This window comes from Meriones unguiculatus, chromosome 11 (assembly GCF_030254825.1).
Source record: "Meriones unguiculatus strain TT.TT164.6M chromosome 11, Bangor_MerUng_6.1, whole genome shotgun sequence".
Taxonomy (NCBI): Eukaryota; Metazoa; Chordata; class Mammalia; order Rodentia; family Muridae; genus Meriones; species Meriones unguiculatus.
In genome coordinates this window covers 87457171-87473869 of record NC_083359.1, presented here as the reverse complement: position 1 = coordinate 87473869, position 16699 = coordinate 87457171, and the positions used below count along the sequence as shown (strand labels likewise).

The following is a 16699-nucleotide window of genomic DNA, read 5'->3' as shown; positions in this document are numbered from 1 at the left end:
TTTTTTTTTTTTTTTAGTTTTGTGAAGGGAAGTCTTGAATATCCAATTTTATTATTTTACAGATTTCCCAGAGTTGTTTGTTAAAGCAGCTGTTTTTAATTTTTTTTCCTCCAATCTACATTCTTTGCTTCTTTAGCAAAAGTCAGGTAGCAGCAAGCCTGGTGTTATAGCTTGGTCCTCTCTTCCATTTCATTGATCCAGCTGTATATTTGAGGGAGGCGGTTAGGACCATGCTGTTTCTATAGTTATTGCTCTGTAGTATAACCTGAGATCAGGAATAGCCCCTATAGTGTTCTCTGCGATGGGGAATGCATTGGCCATTTGTAGCCTTTTGTGTTTCCATACAGTTTTAAAGATTGTTTCTATCTGTGAATAACGTCCCTGAGAACTTGACTGAGATTGCATCAAATCAGTAGATTACCTTTGTTAAGGTGGACACTTTTGTAATATTGATTCTTCTAACCCATGGGATGGAAGGTCTTCCCATCCTTTAAGGTCTTCCTTCTTTCTCTCTTTAGCTTTTAATCTTCATTATAGATGCCTTTTGTTTCCTTGGCCAGCCTTATTTCTAAGCATTTTTTTTAAGTTTTGCATTTGTGTGTGTTTTGCCTGTGTGTACACATCTTAACACCATGGCACTTACCAGGAACTGAGAAATGTGTGTGTGAGGAAACGGAACAGCAACTGCAAAGTTACACGTGGTAAGAATATGTTCTACAGTGTGGTAGGATTCGCAGGGACCAGGAGGGGCCAATTTCTTTCAGTTGGCTCTGGCTGGTACGTGATGGGGGAGGCTGATCATACCAAGGAACCCTGGGAGCACAGGGTGGCTGTACTGGGCTCTTTTATTTGTGTGATCCGCATAATAGATTCCAAATTCTGATGACTCTCCTCATTCAAGAGGATGACTCCACTGAGTTGTGTTTGTGTTATGATCTATGCAGTATTTTCTCCCTCCCATTGTCCAGTCCACAGACCAGCCAGGAGGAAGGGGGTAAATCTCCAGATCCATGGTTAGTTAAATGCCCTGAAGCAACTCTCCCAGTGCCTGAACTGTGCCTCCCCTGATTCTGTGAAATTCTTTGCAAGAGATCATGGCTGTCTTCCTAATATCTGTGCATAATCTCCAAATGGCCACCTTCTCTGACCATCAGAAAAGTTTTCTGAATAAAAGTGTCGGGAACCAGAGTCTCCATTTTCAACAGCAAAATTAACTTCTGTTAAAAATGACTGTGATGAGCCATACTCTCGAGGAACATCTGCCAGGCTCCTGACAAGGTAAGAAGATGCAGACAGTATGTTGCTTTGGCTTCTCATTACCCCATGAGGTGTCCTTTGAGCTGGAGTTCTCAGAAAACTGGTTTCTTGAAACTACTTCATCTCCAGAAACTGAGAAAGCATTAGCATTTGAATCTGGAAGACAGGGTCCACCGCTAGGAGCCACTACCACCGTGATCAGAAATTCCTCACTGGTTTCAGGTTTATGCCCGAGCCCCTGGGCAATACGACCACATTCTCGTGTCTTCCAGCTAGCTGAGCTGGACGCGTACCGGGGAATGATGAAGTTGTCGGTTATGAAGGAGCCGGAGCAGATTGTTAAGCGGTACCAGGCCTGCAGACAGGCTGAGATGCGAGGCCTTACAGACAGGCTCTTCTGACTGAGTTGGAAAACCACAAGCAGAGGCAGAAGTGGTAACCCCAGCAGCATGGCAAGAAGTTTCTAAGTTAACTTTATCACAATCCAAGTTTTGTTAAGAGCTTTAAAATATTTTCAGGTAAATGACTGCGAACAAATACTTAAAGGCAGCTTACTATTTGGAATTATAAAATTCTAATTTGACAAATATCTTGTTATCAAAATTTTTCTTTTCTTGAACCCAAAACTATAGTTTTATCGTTTAAAGAGCCAATATGGCATACGCTTCCAAATGCTTTGAATATTCTTGATGAAAAGGAGCGCAAGAAGAGAAGATTATCATAATCAGGCATTAAACAGAACACAGTCACTCTCTTCTTATGGAATAAACACTTCTCATTCAGAGAAAGGATGAGGGCAAGAGCGCATTTTTGAAAAGCCGCTCGCTGTGGTGTGACGTACTTTCTGGAGTAGGATAGTTGGACCATTACCATGGATGTAACTCGAAACACAGAGTAGGATCTGCAACCTTTATTGTGATGAACTTGTCTATGAAGTATGGTCATGCAAGGAGCACCTGGGGAGCACCCTTTCAGGAAAACATTTAAACACACGGCCTTAGCCCACAAGGAACAGTGGCTGACACTGCTTGCTTTGATCCAGAGCAGTTCAGAAGGCTCTGCTGAGGCTTCCCAGCCGCAGAGTACACTGCCTTCCACCAGGCAGGGCTAAGTTGCCAAAAATGACAGCCAGGAATCCAATAGGAAATCTTGGTCACTTAAATAATTTTTGTAAGCTTTTTTTTTTTTTTTTTTTTTTTTTAAATCTTAGAGAAGTATTTGCCGTAAAGGTTTAGAAACAGGTCATTCCATCCCATTTTTCTTGCTTTGGGCTTAGTAACTGTTCGTAACTAGCACCAAACACTTAACAGATAAATTTATGGAATTTCCAGCTGAAAATCTAGAATTCTGTGAATTTTGTAACTCTTCGGTTGTGCTTCCAAGTGTTGTGAATATGTATATATTTTAGTTTAGTTTTTTTCGGAATACAAGCACTCCCTGTTAAAAGTGAGTTTGATTTATTGATAAAATTTTGTGTTTGACCTTATATAACAAGTTGTTAAATATATTTTGTGGAAACTGAAAACAAAAGAATATGTTCTACATTATACAGACTGAGCAGCTTATATCTAGAAATATATATGTACACATATATGCAAGTAACAATAATCAATGAAAAAAAAGGCATTAGCTTGAAGGAAAGTGAAGAAGGACATATGGGAGGTTTTGGATGGAGGAAAGGGATGTGGAAAGGAGGTAATCATATTATAATCTCATAAATAAATGAAATAATTTAAAAGTAATATCTTCTAGTGTTTTGCTTCAACAAGTAGCTGACTACAGTTACCAATAACATGTTCTGTATTTTCAAAATAACTAGAAGAAGGGATTTTTCTCACCAAAGAGATTATAAATATTTGAGATGATGGATATACTATTCAAATTTGATCATTGCCAAAAGTACACACATGTTAAATATCACAGTATACCTCATAACTAGAGTGTATGGATAACTACAATACACATTCTGAACATGGCATTGCCAGTGCACTCGTGAATTCTCCTCAGCCACGGTTATCCACACAAGATTGGGGCTGCCTTCATTCCATCACTTACCTGAGGTGGGGAGTGTGAAACTCCACTCCTCCATGAGGGCCTAAGGGCAGTGAGAGGATGCTGCAGGAGTGAGGTATTATGTTCTTCACTGTAGCCACGGGTATGTTGCCCATGCTCTAGGCAGTAATCTCCCACCCAGCCAGAGAAGAAACTCTAATTGAACTCACTGGGGTCACACACAAAAGAAGACATGAAAGAAGCAGAAGGACTTGTTGGGAGGAAGAGCCTGGGTGGGAGAGGAAAGGAAATTATAGAGGGGAAGCAAGGGTGAAAATGACAAAAAATCATCATATAAATCTATGAAAATGCAAAACAGTAAATCTGGGCATCTTCTGTGCAAGACATTGTGCAAATCATTGTAAATGAATAGGCGTGTTAAGCATTGAGCAATGTCCTGTTTTGTAGATTTAAAGTCACTTATACACTTGAAAGGCTCAATCACAAATCTACAGCCTCAGACCTTGATAAGCTCTTGATAAAGCTTAAATGCACAGTCACCACTTGTCAATTTTCACATCAGACCTATGTCAGCAGGCTTCAAGCAACTCGCCCCATGTCCCACAGCAACTGTTTTCTCCAGAAACTGCTTTCTCTTATCCACCTTTTTGAATGGAACTATGTGATTTTTTTTTTAATCACCCTACCCCACCAATTTTTGAATCCCTTAATTTCTCCCTTTCATAGTCTGCACCTGGTCCCTTGTCAAATAATCAGCTTCATATAAGCCCAGGGCTCACGCCTTCTTTCTGCTTCTACTTCATCTCTGCTACAATCCTTATCTTTCTGTAGACTGTTCTCACTGGACTCCTGCTTCACTCTTCCCCTGTGGTCTAGTCTCAGTAGACTCACCAACTGATATTCTAGAAATATAACAAATCAGGATAGTATACTATTCCCAGAACTTCTGAAGGTCTCCTCATCCCTCAGAGTCAAAGCCAAGTCCTGGCCACGCCTTTCAAGTCATGCTATGAATGGCTTCTCCAATCTCTTTGACTATGGGTCTCATTTACATTACTCTTCAAATAGGCCAAGACCACTCCCATTTCAAAGCCACTGGATTTGCTATTCCCTCTGAGAAACGCTGTTTCTCACTCCTCAAAATGTTCAAGCTCTCAACCTCTTTACGGGCTTGTTTAAATGCTGCCTTTCTGATGACCCTCTACAATAGTATTCCTTGAAGTAAATTTCTTCCTAGTCTCCAAATGGTGCCTATTTCTCCTCACTTTAATAAACAGAGTAACATTTTTTTTTCTGTCACTTTTTATCTTCCTCTTTAGAGTGACAAAAAAATTCTCTATTTTTTCTAGAATGGCTCTTTACACACTGAATGCTTTCGCATGTTTAATTCATTGCAGATAGATACCATTCCTACCGTACAGAGCTCACAGTTGATAAATGGAGGGCAATGGACAGATAAGTGAATACTGAACATTTTTTTTTTTTTTTGCATCTGTTGATGCAGAGGACAACCAGCAATGTGTAACTCCAATTCAGGTGACAGAACAAAAAAAAAAAAAAAAAAAACAAAAAACAAAAAAAAAAAACAAAAAAAAACACGAAGTGATTGGAAACGAGAGTGGATTCACACAGCCGTGGAGAGTTGATTTGGATCGTATAAAGGAGGTTGAGGGTTTTCTCTGGAAAAGGAGCCATCGTTTGTGCAACGAGAGAGGGATAAGGAGAGTCTGAATGCTGAAACGTAGGGCTGGGTGACGCTGATGCACCCTGGTGGGTGGTATGTGGGAAACGTCTGTCCTCCACCCTGCCCCAACCCTTTAGCTCATATGGACACAACCGCAACTCTACTTCATGCCGCCAACCTGCCATCACTCCCCATGCATCTCATCCTCCTGCATGCAGCCTCCTATCCCTACCCCAGCATCCCTCAAAATGCCACCAGAATGGACTTCTGTCTTCCGTCACTCCTCCCCGCCCCCACTGTCTGTCTATATCTCTCATCTAGGCCTACAACCTACCTCGACCCCCAGGCTGGCTTTATACTTACAGCAATCCACTTAGCTTAGCTTGGATTACAGGAATTTGCTACCACGCCTAATTACGAGAACTGGCTTTCTAAAGCTTCAATCTGGGGAGTATTGTTCCCTGCTTCAAGCAAAATTTACTCTTTTCTATCTATGTAGTCATAATCAAACTCCTTCAACTTGCACACAGAATTTATTTGTATGTGGTGAAAATGAGGTGAAACTTTCCACTTTTTTTTTTAGGTTGACTTTATTAATCTGGAAAGGCGATGCTGGAATTAAATTCTGAGCTGATACATGTTTCAATTGCCCCACGTCAGACCTGTGTCAGCAGGCTTCACACCCCTGAGAGGACCCACTTCCACTTGCCCTCTCTCTCCCCAAGATCCTTTTAGACAGAAGCACACCAGGGCAATTACAAACAGTTGGACCGTTTTGTTTTTTGTTTTTTTTTTTTTTTTTTTTTTTTTTGCTTTTGTCTCACATTTGCAAATGTTTTAGTTTTCATTGTTTTAGTTTTAGCTGTGCTCTGAACTCCTATTGACAAATGGTCTTCTAAGAGCAATGGTTCCTAAATGTTAACAAACCTCAGGATCCTCCAGAGAGTTTGTCAAAGCACAGGTAGGCTGCTTCATCCTTCCCTAGCTGCTTTCACTAGCTAGGTCTAGATACGGTTTAAGAAGTTGCATTTCTAACTAGTTCCAAGGTGACATACATTGCTGTTCTCTGGGGACCAGAATCTTTGGGCTTGTCGACAAGACAACTTCCTAACTCATTGTGTATGTCCTTGATCAAAGCGCAGAGTGACAGTTCCAAATCTCTCCACTTTACAGTGACTGGAGGGACAAATAGATAGGTCATAGGTATCAAACACGCTGGAGAGACAGATCAATACCTCCTTCAGAGAGACTGCAGAGAAATGATAAGGGTTAGTTCTGGAGACTTAGGCTCCATCAGCCAGTGGGCCAGTGACTGGCAACAAGTCCTTCTACTGTATCAGCTTTTACCCTTCCCATGCTTATTGCCGAGCTCTCACAGCAGAAGCTCACTTGAATGACTGGGTTTCACTGAACCAAATTTGATAGAGGGGCTCGGCCCAAGCAGAGAAAGCACTTTCCAAATGGGTTTCTTGTCATCGGCTTATCCTGAATCTTTGGAGACGTCTATTGCACAGAAACTGTAACTGTATTTGTGTTATAATTTTTTTATTGGATCAATCTTCGTAAAGATCTTCCAGAGGTCAGTCTTAGTAGCCTTTCATCTTGGTAAATGAAACAGATCTGTTAAGCTGCATCGCCTAAGGCTTCGCACTGAGTCACTGGGTGTGGAGATGAAAGCAATAGACGCCTAAGCTCTGTGTCTTATGCTTGAAATGACACAGTTTCCCAGTCACACAGCCTTCACACACTGGGAAAATGAGTAAATTAAAAAAAAAATTAAGAGTTCAAAACTAAATAATTTAGAAGTCAAGATTGTTTATAGGAGCTGGATAAACATAGAAATGTCCAATTGATTATTTAAACTTTGAACGCAATATTGAATAGGAAAGCAGCTATTTCCACTTACAGTTAATATCTATTGATATCTGCCAGTCTGGTGGTCATTTATAGTTTCAAACAATTCTATTTTAGTTTAGGTAGATGATTGCTTGGTAAGTATTTTAGCTACTTATTTCCAGGCCACTCCAGGGACCAGTAGCCATCACAGACATCTATGTACTTCCTGTCTCTGCTGTATTTATTTGCCTTCTCGTCTATAATTCTACACTCCAACACCCTCCACCTTCTTTCTTGCATTTCTCTCTTCACTACCTCTTCCAAGAAGTTGTTACAGATTTGGAGCTTTTGCATATCCATGAGGTAGCAACAGCTGGAGTGGTTTGAGTCTACCACAAAGACTTCATTGGTGCTAGGGCTCTCGCTATTACCCTGAACGTTTTTTTCATCTGCTCAGGGGCTATGACTTGAATTTGACCCTGATCCTAAGGCTGAAGATCCATCAAGCTTTATCATGCAGAGTTCTTCCCAGTTTTATAATTCATGTTCTGGGTTAAAAGTAACTACACCTTCCAATCTTTCAAGAATTAAAATGTTTGGATTGTATTTACTCCTTTTCATCTTCACCAGCTAATTGGCCAACTCTCTTGCCCACATTTCTTTCTTCCTTGCAGCATGAAACCAATCAGCAGCAACATCTTCCCTTAGCACTTTGATTAATATTTTGGGCTAGCATCTAGAGCAGGGGTCAGCAGATGTTGTAAGTTAAGACCAAGAGAGAGACCATTTTAGATCTATAGACTACTAATCCTGCCACAGGACTCAGCTCTGCCCAGGTCACACAAAAGCGAGGAATAGGCCTTGCTTCACATAGAACTTCATGTATAAGCATTTAGATTTGAATTTTATGTAATTTCTTTGTGTGATGAATTTCTCTAAAAATTTTTCACCAGCCATCTAAAAATGTAAAGACTATTCTTGTCTTAAAAAGGACTTATGAAAGCAACTGTGGACCAGATTGGGACCATGGTGGTAGTTGGCCAAGTCTTGCTCTGGAGCTAGTTGCTGTATTATGCACCTTCCAAATCATCGCTTTGGGTTGTTTACCCAAAGCCTCAGCTCTGCACAACTGAGGTGACTGATATTTTGCTAGACTTTCGCCATGGCAGCCTTCTACTTCAAATGCCTGTCCCTCTGTTAAGCCAGACCAGATTTTGCTGGAGTTACAAAAAGCCCCCAAATGTCAGCAGACACAGCTGCAGGAGGGAGCTGCTCCCACCACAGACATGAAGCAAAGAGCAAGTGAGGATTAGGGTGAGGCTACAAACTCTCGGAACCCATCCCCTGAGCTACCTTCCTTCCCCCGGCAAACATGCTCTTCCTAAACAGCATAACCAGCTCTTCCAAGTATTCAGATATTTGAGCCTACACGGTACATTTCTCATTTAAGCCAGCATGAGTTGTTTTGCTTTTTTAAAAAGGAGGTTCCTGACTTTTAGATCAGACTGCAAAAGATAAAATAGGATACATTTAAAAATGAGACTAAATCAATACTTACAATAGTGTTAATATACTGATGCAAAATGTTAGCCGTTATTAAAGATATAGAAAATTTCTGAATGTTGAAGAAGGGGAGCACACACTTAGGACAGAGCAACTTACTCCCTTGAATTTTATTTTAAACTTTTCCATGAAATCTTTAAGGTGGAGACTTATTCAATACCCCAAATCGTAATTATGTCTTTGAAATCGTACAAGGTAAAAAAAAAAAAATACTATCAGTCTTTCTGTTCTAATCCATCAGTCTCTACTTTCTTTTTTTTTTTTTTTTCAGAAGATGGTGTTGTGGGAACTTTACATAACACCACTGAGGACACCACTGAGGGTTGGGTAAAGCAGAGACGACTGTCAAACACACACAGACAAAGCCTTGAGGTGATATGTGTAGATGTTTGCAACATCTTCAAGGATGCTTACAGCCTCAGTAAACCAGGAGGCATTCACAATGCGGCTGTCCAAGTCAGGAAAATGCATCCCATTTGTGTCTTGCTGTGTCTGTCTTCTTACCTTGGATTAAGCTTTGAAAACTGGAATCAGAGCGCATTGCAGCTTGTCAATTTGCAGGGTGATCTTCTCTTTGAATGACCCGGAAGGTTCACCATAGCTGGAAAAGATTTGTCCCCTTGGTTGAAAGAGAAATTATCTTCCAGGACAAACTCCAACCCTACAAGAAGCCTGTTCCTTCCACACCTCTGCGTATCAACAAGTTGCCCACAGATATGATATGTAACTCCAAAGAGTTGGCATATAAGATTGCCAGCCTTGGCAGTTCTGAAATCTGTGCAACAGGCCAGCAGCCTTTGGTCCAGGGGAAAGCTCCTATAGTCCAGAGGTTGAATGCACAATTCTTTTCTTCCCAGATTCCCTGATTCTCCCTACCCCCGCCCCCACCACCCTGTAAGGATTTCAGCTGATTTCATGAAGTCCCCTCACATTAAAATGTGGGTTTTTTTTTTTTCTTTATTCAAGGCTTACTGGTTGAAATGCTATTTTGAAAACATCTTCACAGTCACATCTAGGCTTCTGTTTGACCACGAAAACTGTAACCTAGTTACACTAATATCTAAAAAGATCCCTTACAACCTGTATGTCAGGCACTGAGGACAGAGTGGCTGTTAGACTTGTGACCTTCAGTGACACAGACAGCACAACTGAACTAACAGAAAATGAGCACAGGAAAAGGCATATGTAGACATTAGGTGTAGAGAGCATGAAGACTTGGCGAGTGAACCGAGGCGTTAGCCTCACAGTAACTCACAGGCACAGATGCCCAAAGCCCGGATACCGTAGCTTCTCTTGTAACACCATGCTGTCAACCACACGCTGAACCATCTTTGCACATATACTGCTCAGTATGGTCATTTTGGGGTGGCACCTGACTGCTAGCACACATACAGACTCAGAAGCACACATAGGCTAACTGCCCAGCATAGCAGCTGCTTCTGTCTTCCAACGTCTTCACTTTTTCCCCCGCTACTGGCATCATTTATTTGAGTCTCGCTGAAAACAGAAATAGACCAAAGCATATGTTCTTGAGAATGTATCATTCAATTTCTGTTACCATAACTTGGCCAGCATTGCCTTTGTGACAGGTGAAGAATGTCTACTTCATTTCCAGATGTAAGACTACTGGTCTACTCGAGTTGGCCTTGTGTGACCTGGAAGTGATCCGTCAATACAGTACCCAGAATCAAAGGAAAAAATCAAAAAAATCAAAGAAAGCTTAGACATCATAATTCTCCAGGATCCACAAGGAAATGGAAATGTTATGATGAACAGGAGTTGGACAACAGTTCAAGGATTACTCAAGAATCAAAATTAACTTGCTCCTGAGAACCCAGTGAGGGAAGGTTTTGTTGGGATAACCCAGACCTCTCAGAACGTGATAACTTCCGTACGGTGAGGGCTCCAGCAGACAGAACAGGCCATTTCAAATACCGAACAGTCTAACTGAAGCTTTTTCTCTGTTGTTTCTTCCGTGGGCAACATATTCTTCCATCCCTTCCTGATGCTAAACGTCTTAGTCTTCAGCCACGTGTCACCTTGTCTTCAGTTGCTAAGTTACGGATTTTGTATCAAATCTGTTTATGATTACGTCCCAAGCAGCAGTTCACAACCTGAAGGTCACGACCACCGGAAAACACGTATTTCTAACTGTCTTAGGAACGAAGACACCACTCAGTAGCAAAATTACAGTTATAAAGCAGCATCAAAAATAAATTTATGCTTGGGAGTTCCTGAGACCATCAGAAATACGTGTTGTCTAACTATCACGACCCACTGGCTAAAAAATCACTGCACTAGATAAGCACTACATCATGGCATTGTCTTTGATTAATTCTGAAACTATTTCACCATCATATTCTCAATCATGGTAACAATTAGTGGAGTTCTTGGTACCTCTGTAGATTTGAGGATCTTTTTGTATTATTGTTTAAGTGATAAAGGAGTCAAGGAAATGGTTTGCAGAGAGAGAAACTGTCCCACAGTCTCTCAAGAGACTCACATCTTGTTACAGGTCAGGAATGAAGTCTGGCTCCTAACTTCAGTAGTCAGTATACATACGTGCTTTAACCTAACAGGATGTACAAATTAATTCTAGGAACGGAAATTTAAAGTGCCAGCTCTGCTGGCATCTTTACTACATCTTTACTACAGACCTGTATGAAGAGGTTTTTATTCATGGCTGATTCTAGTCTATTTTTATTGGCAAGACAAATAGCAGGTATTCGGCTTTCAATTAAGGGGTCAAAATCACTATTGTTGGACTGAACAGGCTGGGAACACAGAATTTTGGTATTTCTTAATGAAAATTCTTCAGACATGGGGATCATACCTTCTTTCTCCCCCCTCCCCCATGTCTTTCACTGTATTTTGTTCATCTGTGTCCTTAATGCTCAGTACTAGGCACCCACATGAAAGCACTCACGGAACTTCGCGCGGGTAGGAGAAAAGCAGGCAGCTGCTAACGGACGGGGTCTTGGAGAGCAAGCTCTCCAGCCCGGCCACTCAGTCACACGGGCAATAGTCACGCGGCCGTCAGGGTCTTCGTGTGAACCAAACATCTGAAATGATTTCTAAATAACGTTCCGAGGGGAACTGCCCACGTGACCGAAACAGAACAAACGGAGTTGCTGCTGAAAGGAAGCGGTACGTGAGGTTTAGCTGTTGCGTGCACCGCTGTTACTGCAAGGACGCTGTGAAAACATTGCTCGTTTTTTAGTTAATCTCTCTGGAAAACTGCTGACCTGGGCTCACGGTCCATTTCCGAGGATTATCTGCTTCGCCTGTCACACCTCCTACGGTTCGGCTTCTGTAAGAAGGTGTGCCAGGCTGAGAACATTTTGTCTGCATCGTTTGTTTTCACTTTCCCCAGATAACCCAGGAGAACACATAACCCTTGTAGATCATTAACTCGTTTTGTTTTTGAATGATGTATCTCCATCCAGAAACCCTTCCAACAGATAAGCATTCCTCTGCTTATAACACAACTTGAGAGAAAATGGTTAATAGCTTCCTACAGTCAAGAAAGCCAGTTTTGTTTGACTTGTTGTCATGTTACTAGGGATATATATGTACACAAAACAACACTTTATATGCATGCCTCAATTGCATATGTAAATACATGTATATATAATGACGTATATGAATTTCACAGAAAGAGAGGTTTGACCTGCAGAATAAGACTCCTGACTGCAGCAAACTGCGCATAATTTTAAAGGAGAGAAATTAGCGTTAAGTGTGTAACATTCCACATTCCAGTGGTACTTTCAGCCCTGTGCTTTTTCCTTTTCACCCACTACCATGCTGTGTCCTTAAACACCGTGTTAATCGACTGCTGGCAGGTCCTCTTACTAAAGTATAAGTGCCCTGAGAGAAACTGTCTTCCCGGCCAGTGTGTTTTAGGTGTCTATACTTGTGGCCATTCTTCATTCACGTAATTGATATCCTATGACATCATTCTGCAATGGTAAAGATGTTCATATTCAAATTTATTTCACAGAGTAGGTTCCACGCTCTGTGTTCATTAGCCACAAAGTGCCAAGATTATTTTTCTTCTCTAAAGGACCAGACATGAAATATTTTAGGATTTCAAGACATGAGGTCTCTATATAAACACGAGCGTCTCCTCTTGTAGTTCATAAACAGCTATACAGTAGAGATTAAACATAAGCATTGAAAAGTTCCAATAAAACATTGCCAATAACTGTTGAACATAATTCTAAGTGTAGTGAAATATTCTTTTTCACCCCAGCTATTTAGAAGCAAAACCTATTCTTTGCTTTGGAGGCTGAATTTGGGCCTTTGGTCACAGTTTAAGTTAACATTTTGTGTTAGACGGCACAGTTTTAAACATCAGAAACCTAAGCACAACAAAGAACCTAAGTGACCAGGTACACTGCTATATGGCACCTCGGCACCTCTCTACAACGATCAAACAGGAATACTGGGAAATTGTGATGTGTTCATCATTGCCTCTTCATCTCGTAAAGGGCAGACGACTTTCACTGGATACGACAGAGGCCTCTACCTGAGCTGTTAATATTACTTTCAAGTCAAATATATTTTCAATAATATTTTCTTGACAATATTGTTTTTGAAATGTTCCTTTTTGTGACGGAACGTTTCACTGGGCTGGAGTGATAAATCTAAAATTCCATGCACTAGAGCCCAGATAACCTGCTACATACCCTAACATGCTAAGAGATAAGCAGTTACATGCCATAACATGCTAAGAACAAAGGACCCAGTGAGGGGCACGGTCCAGGACATGATCCAGCATTGCATATCCGCATGAATCACCACAAATTATCTGTGCCTCAAACCTTCTGACATAGGATTTGTGTCAGTGTTGTCCCGTACATTAAATGCAGCTGAGTGCGTTTAGAATGTATCTACGGCAGCTATGCCATATAGAGTATTGTTTCCTCAGTGGATGGTTCTACCCACCTACCTCCTTAGTAAGAATCAAACCATACAGAAAACTACTTGCTGTGTGAAACCAGAGAAATGTTTTCATTTCATTAAACAAAATTTAGAACTTGCTCGAAGAACTCCCCCTTCCTCTGACCTGTAGCAGTAAAAGGTCCTCTGTCTGTTCTCATGGGCACAGTATGCACTGACATAAAGAAAATTAATAACGCTTACAACAAAGAAAAAACTTAAATGCTCATTGCAGAAAAAACCAGTATCAGTAAGAAATGATTTTTATTGCCATATTTCTTATCACTCCAAAAAAAAAAGGAAAGAAGGAAGGAAGGAAAGAAAAAGAAAGAAAGAAAGAAAGAAGAAAGAAAGAAAGAAAGAAAGAAAGAAAGAAAGAAAGAAAGAAAGAAAGAAAACATACTTGTTTACAGACTGGCCTAAGATAGAAAGTTCTCCATCTTGATAGACTAATCAAGCGAAGCAAGGTTTCAGGGTATTTTGTTTGTTAATAAAAGATTTAGAATTTATCATTCACAGATCTTCAATGATGGGAGTCTAAAGCAAATATTCAAAGTAAACAGCATAAAAGAAAGCTGTGAACTAAAGCACAGAACCATGCTAAAAATAACAGTATTGCTACTTTATTAAATAAATTAATTGTTATAAAATAATGTAAGTTATAAACCTTTGGCCATAGGGGACACACAAATACAAAGTACGTGAAAAAACAGAGTATGGCGGCAGATAGCTATAATCAGAGCACTTGTGAGACAGAGGCAGGAGGATTGCTGCAAGTTCAGAGCCAGCCCAGTCTACGTTACAAGTTCAGGCTGGCTAAATAAAAACAAAAGTAAAACCAACACAAACAAAAGCAATGACATTGGGAATTCTACTTCATCCGCTTTCAGAAATGCTATCATCAAGAAAACGAAAAACTGTTGGGGTGGAGGGGAGGGCTATTTCCCAACTCCTCATGACAGGAGTGAGAGGGGTGTACAGCCACACTGACAAACTGAAACTTAAATTCATCCCCTAATTTTGTTGGTCCATCTAAAGCCTTGGTGCTTGTGATGCTCAAGAGTCTGCTCACAGTAGAGTTTTATCCAGCCCTGATACTGAATGAAATTATGTTACTTGCAGAAATATGGACTCTAGCTTCTCAAAGACCAGCATTGTGTGCTTTCTTTATACATGGAATGTAGGGGACACAGAGGGTCATGAAGTAAAAGAGGGGCTATTAAGGAGGTGGGATAGAAAAGGGGTAGGTGGCGTAAACAAGAAAGAGTAGTGAGGTGCCCGTGATAGAAGTACATTATAAGCATGGAAACGTCATAATGAAGAGTCGTCATTTTCTACGTTTAGTGTGTGCTAATGAAAACCAACCTTATTGCAACAAAAACATAATACCTGACTTAAAAGTAAAGTAACCATAAAATAAGGATTTAGAATTTAAATTGAGTGAGAGACTAGAAATGGCTTATGTAAGGCCCTTTAGACAGAATTGGGTCAACAATGAACTTTTTTCTAAGCAGGACAAAGGAAAAAGTGCCCTAGATCTTCAGCTGCACGGAGAGTGCAGGAGAGCCTCCTCACAGAACTCTACATGGTGAACACGTGACAGAAGAGAGGGCCACAGATAGAAGCCAAAGTGAGACCTGTGGGTCCATCCTAGCATGTGGACCACCCTAAAGTAGGACCAGCCCTACATGCGAAGACTCTGATTCTGCTCTGCTCTGACACATCTTCAACTAGCTCCTTCAATGCAGATTGCTTCCAGTGACAAGTCTTGAGGCTGTGACAAAAGCTCATGGCGTGGGGGAAATCCACTGCTGAGTGTCTACTGAATACTCACGTTTTTAGGCACTAAATTCTGGACCACTCTCTTTAGTAAGAGGCGGCCCTTTCACAATATTACTGTTTGCCATTATTGCCCTCCCTTCTCATCTTTCCCCTGGTGCCCTTACAGGATAGCTGAATGATCTTCTCATCCTCTGAGAAAAGAGATAGATATACTGTTTACAGAGGGTCAGCTAGAAAGACAGAAGCTTTACAAAAGAAATGGAAATAAAATATAGCCCAGACCCAGAAATACCACAGATGGACACAGTGCAATCTCACAGAAGACTTTCCCAACTGTGGGAGGAGCCAAGCGGTGGCTGCATGAACTAACGAGCAGAGAAAAGAAGTCACAATAACGCAGTAGGTGTGGTGACAGGGCTCAAACAAATCTGCACAACCAAGCTATTATTTCTTCCAGTAAAATTAAACTCTTGATTGACAGCTTATTTTCTTTAGTACAAACCTTTAGCTCACTTTTGCCCTGACAAGTCATCCACCAAGCTGAGGGGAAAGGTGAACACAAGTTTATCTTTGTATCTTAATACAAGAACCATCACCAAAAAGATAAACCTAATCCAGGTGAAAAACACGGGAGACAATGGGTTCATTCGTCATACTGTAGACACAGAGAAATTCATCTATCTGTCCTACATACCAAGGAATTTATGGTATAATTTTACAGGCTTTTAGTTAAGATCAACTATTGTCTTTTATACGACAGAAACAATTGGTTTGTGAATGTTTTAGGAAAATATATTTGTTGTCATAACTGTGTGTTTTACTTCTCAATTCTCCTTTGTATCAACAGCTGAAAAGAATAGTGTCAAATACGAAGGTGGGACAGTAGCTATGAGGACAATGTTTGTTTCCTGCTGAGGGCGATGCCCACAGGGCAAGAGATGCTGTCCCTTTATGTGACATAAATTGAGCTTGGATATGGCTCATCAAAAAATATAAAGAAAATTAAATGAATAGAGCTTGGGGAAGGAGGAAGGCAAGGTACTTTAGAGGAACAAGAAACTCATTAGAACTAAATAAATTTATGATTTCCTCAACATTCTACAACTTCTGAAACACTGACACAGAAAATACCAACTGGCCAGAAAATACTGGGTTAGCTGGTTTCCATAATAGAACACCAACACTACTTGGTAAAAATGAAAGTCTGTCCAAAGAGCTTCTGTGCATTCAGATCCCTCTCTGTCTACTTTCACACTTACTGCTTTATCGATTATACGTTGAGAATATTTTACCATCAATGTGAAGACTAGAGAGTTCCTTCTTGTGGGACACATGGACTGTGCCACAAAGGAAGCTAGCATGGAGCTAGAGTGAGGCTGAGCTGTGTCCAAATCCTGAAAATCTTATTCTTGAGACTGGCAGGAGTAAGGATTAAAAATATCACCATTAGATATAGTCCCTTCCCTAACATGCTTATGACATTTTTTTAATCCAAATTACAAGAGTCATGGGAAAGGATTACACATTAGCCAATTCCATCAGCTATAAAAGACCTCAAGTTGCTGTGGAATTTGGCTTCATTTTCTAAAGCAAGGGAGGGACAGCATCTCTACCTTCATTAAG

The 16699-nt window shown here is 40.7% G+C and overlaps 1 pseudogene; it reads right to left on the bottom strand.

The window, feature by feature from the left end:
* Positions 1–692: 692 nt before the first annotated feature.
* LOC110566916 (protein salvador homolog 1-like) lies at positions 693–3425 on the bottom strand (annotated as a pseudogene).
* Positions 3426–16699: the final 13274 nt, after the last annotated feature.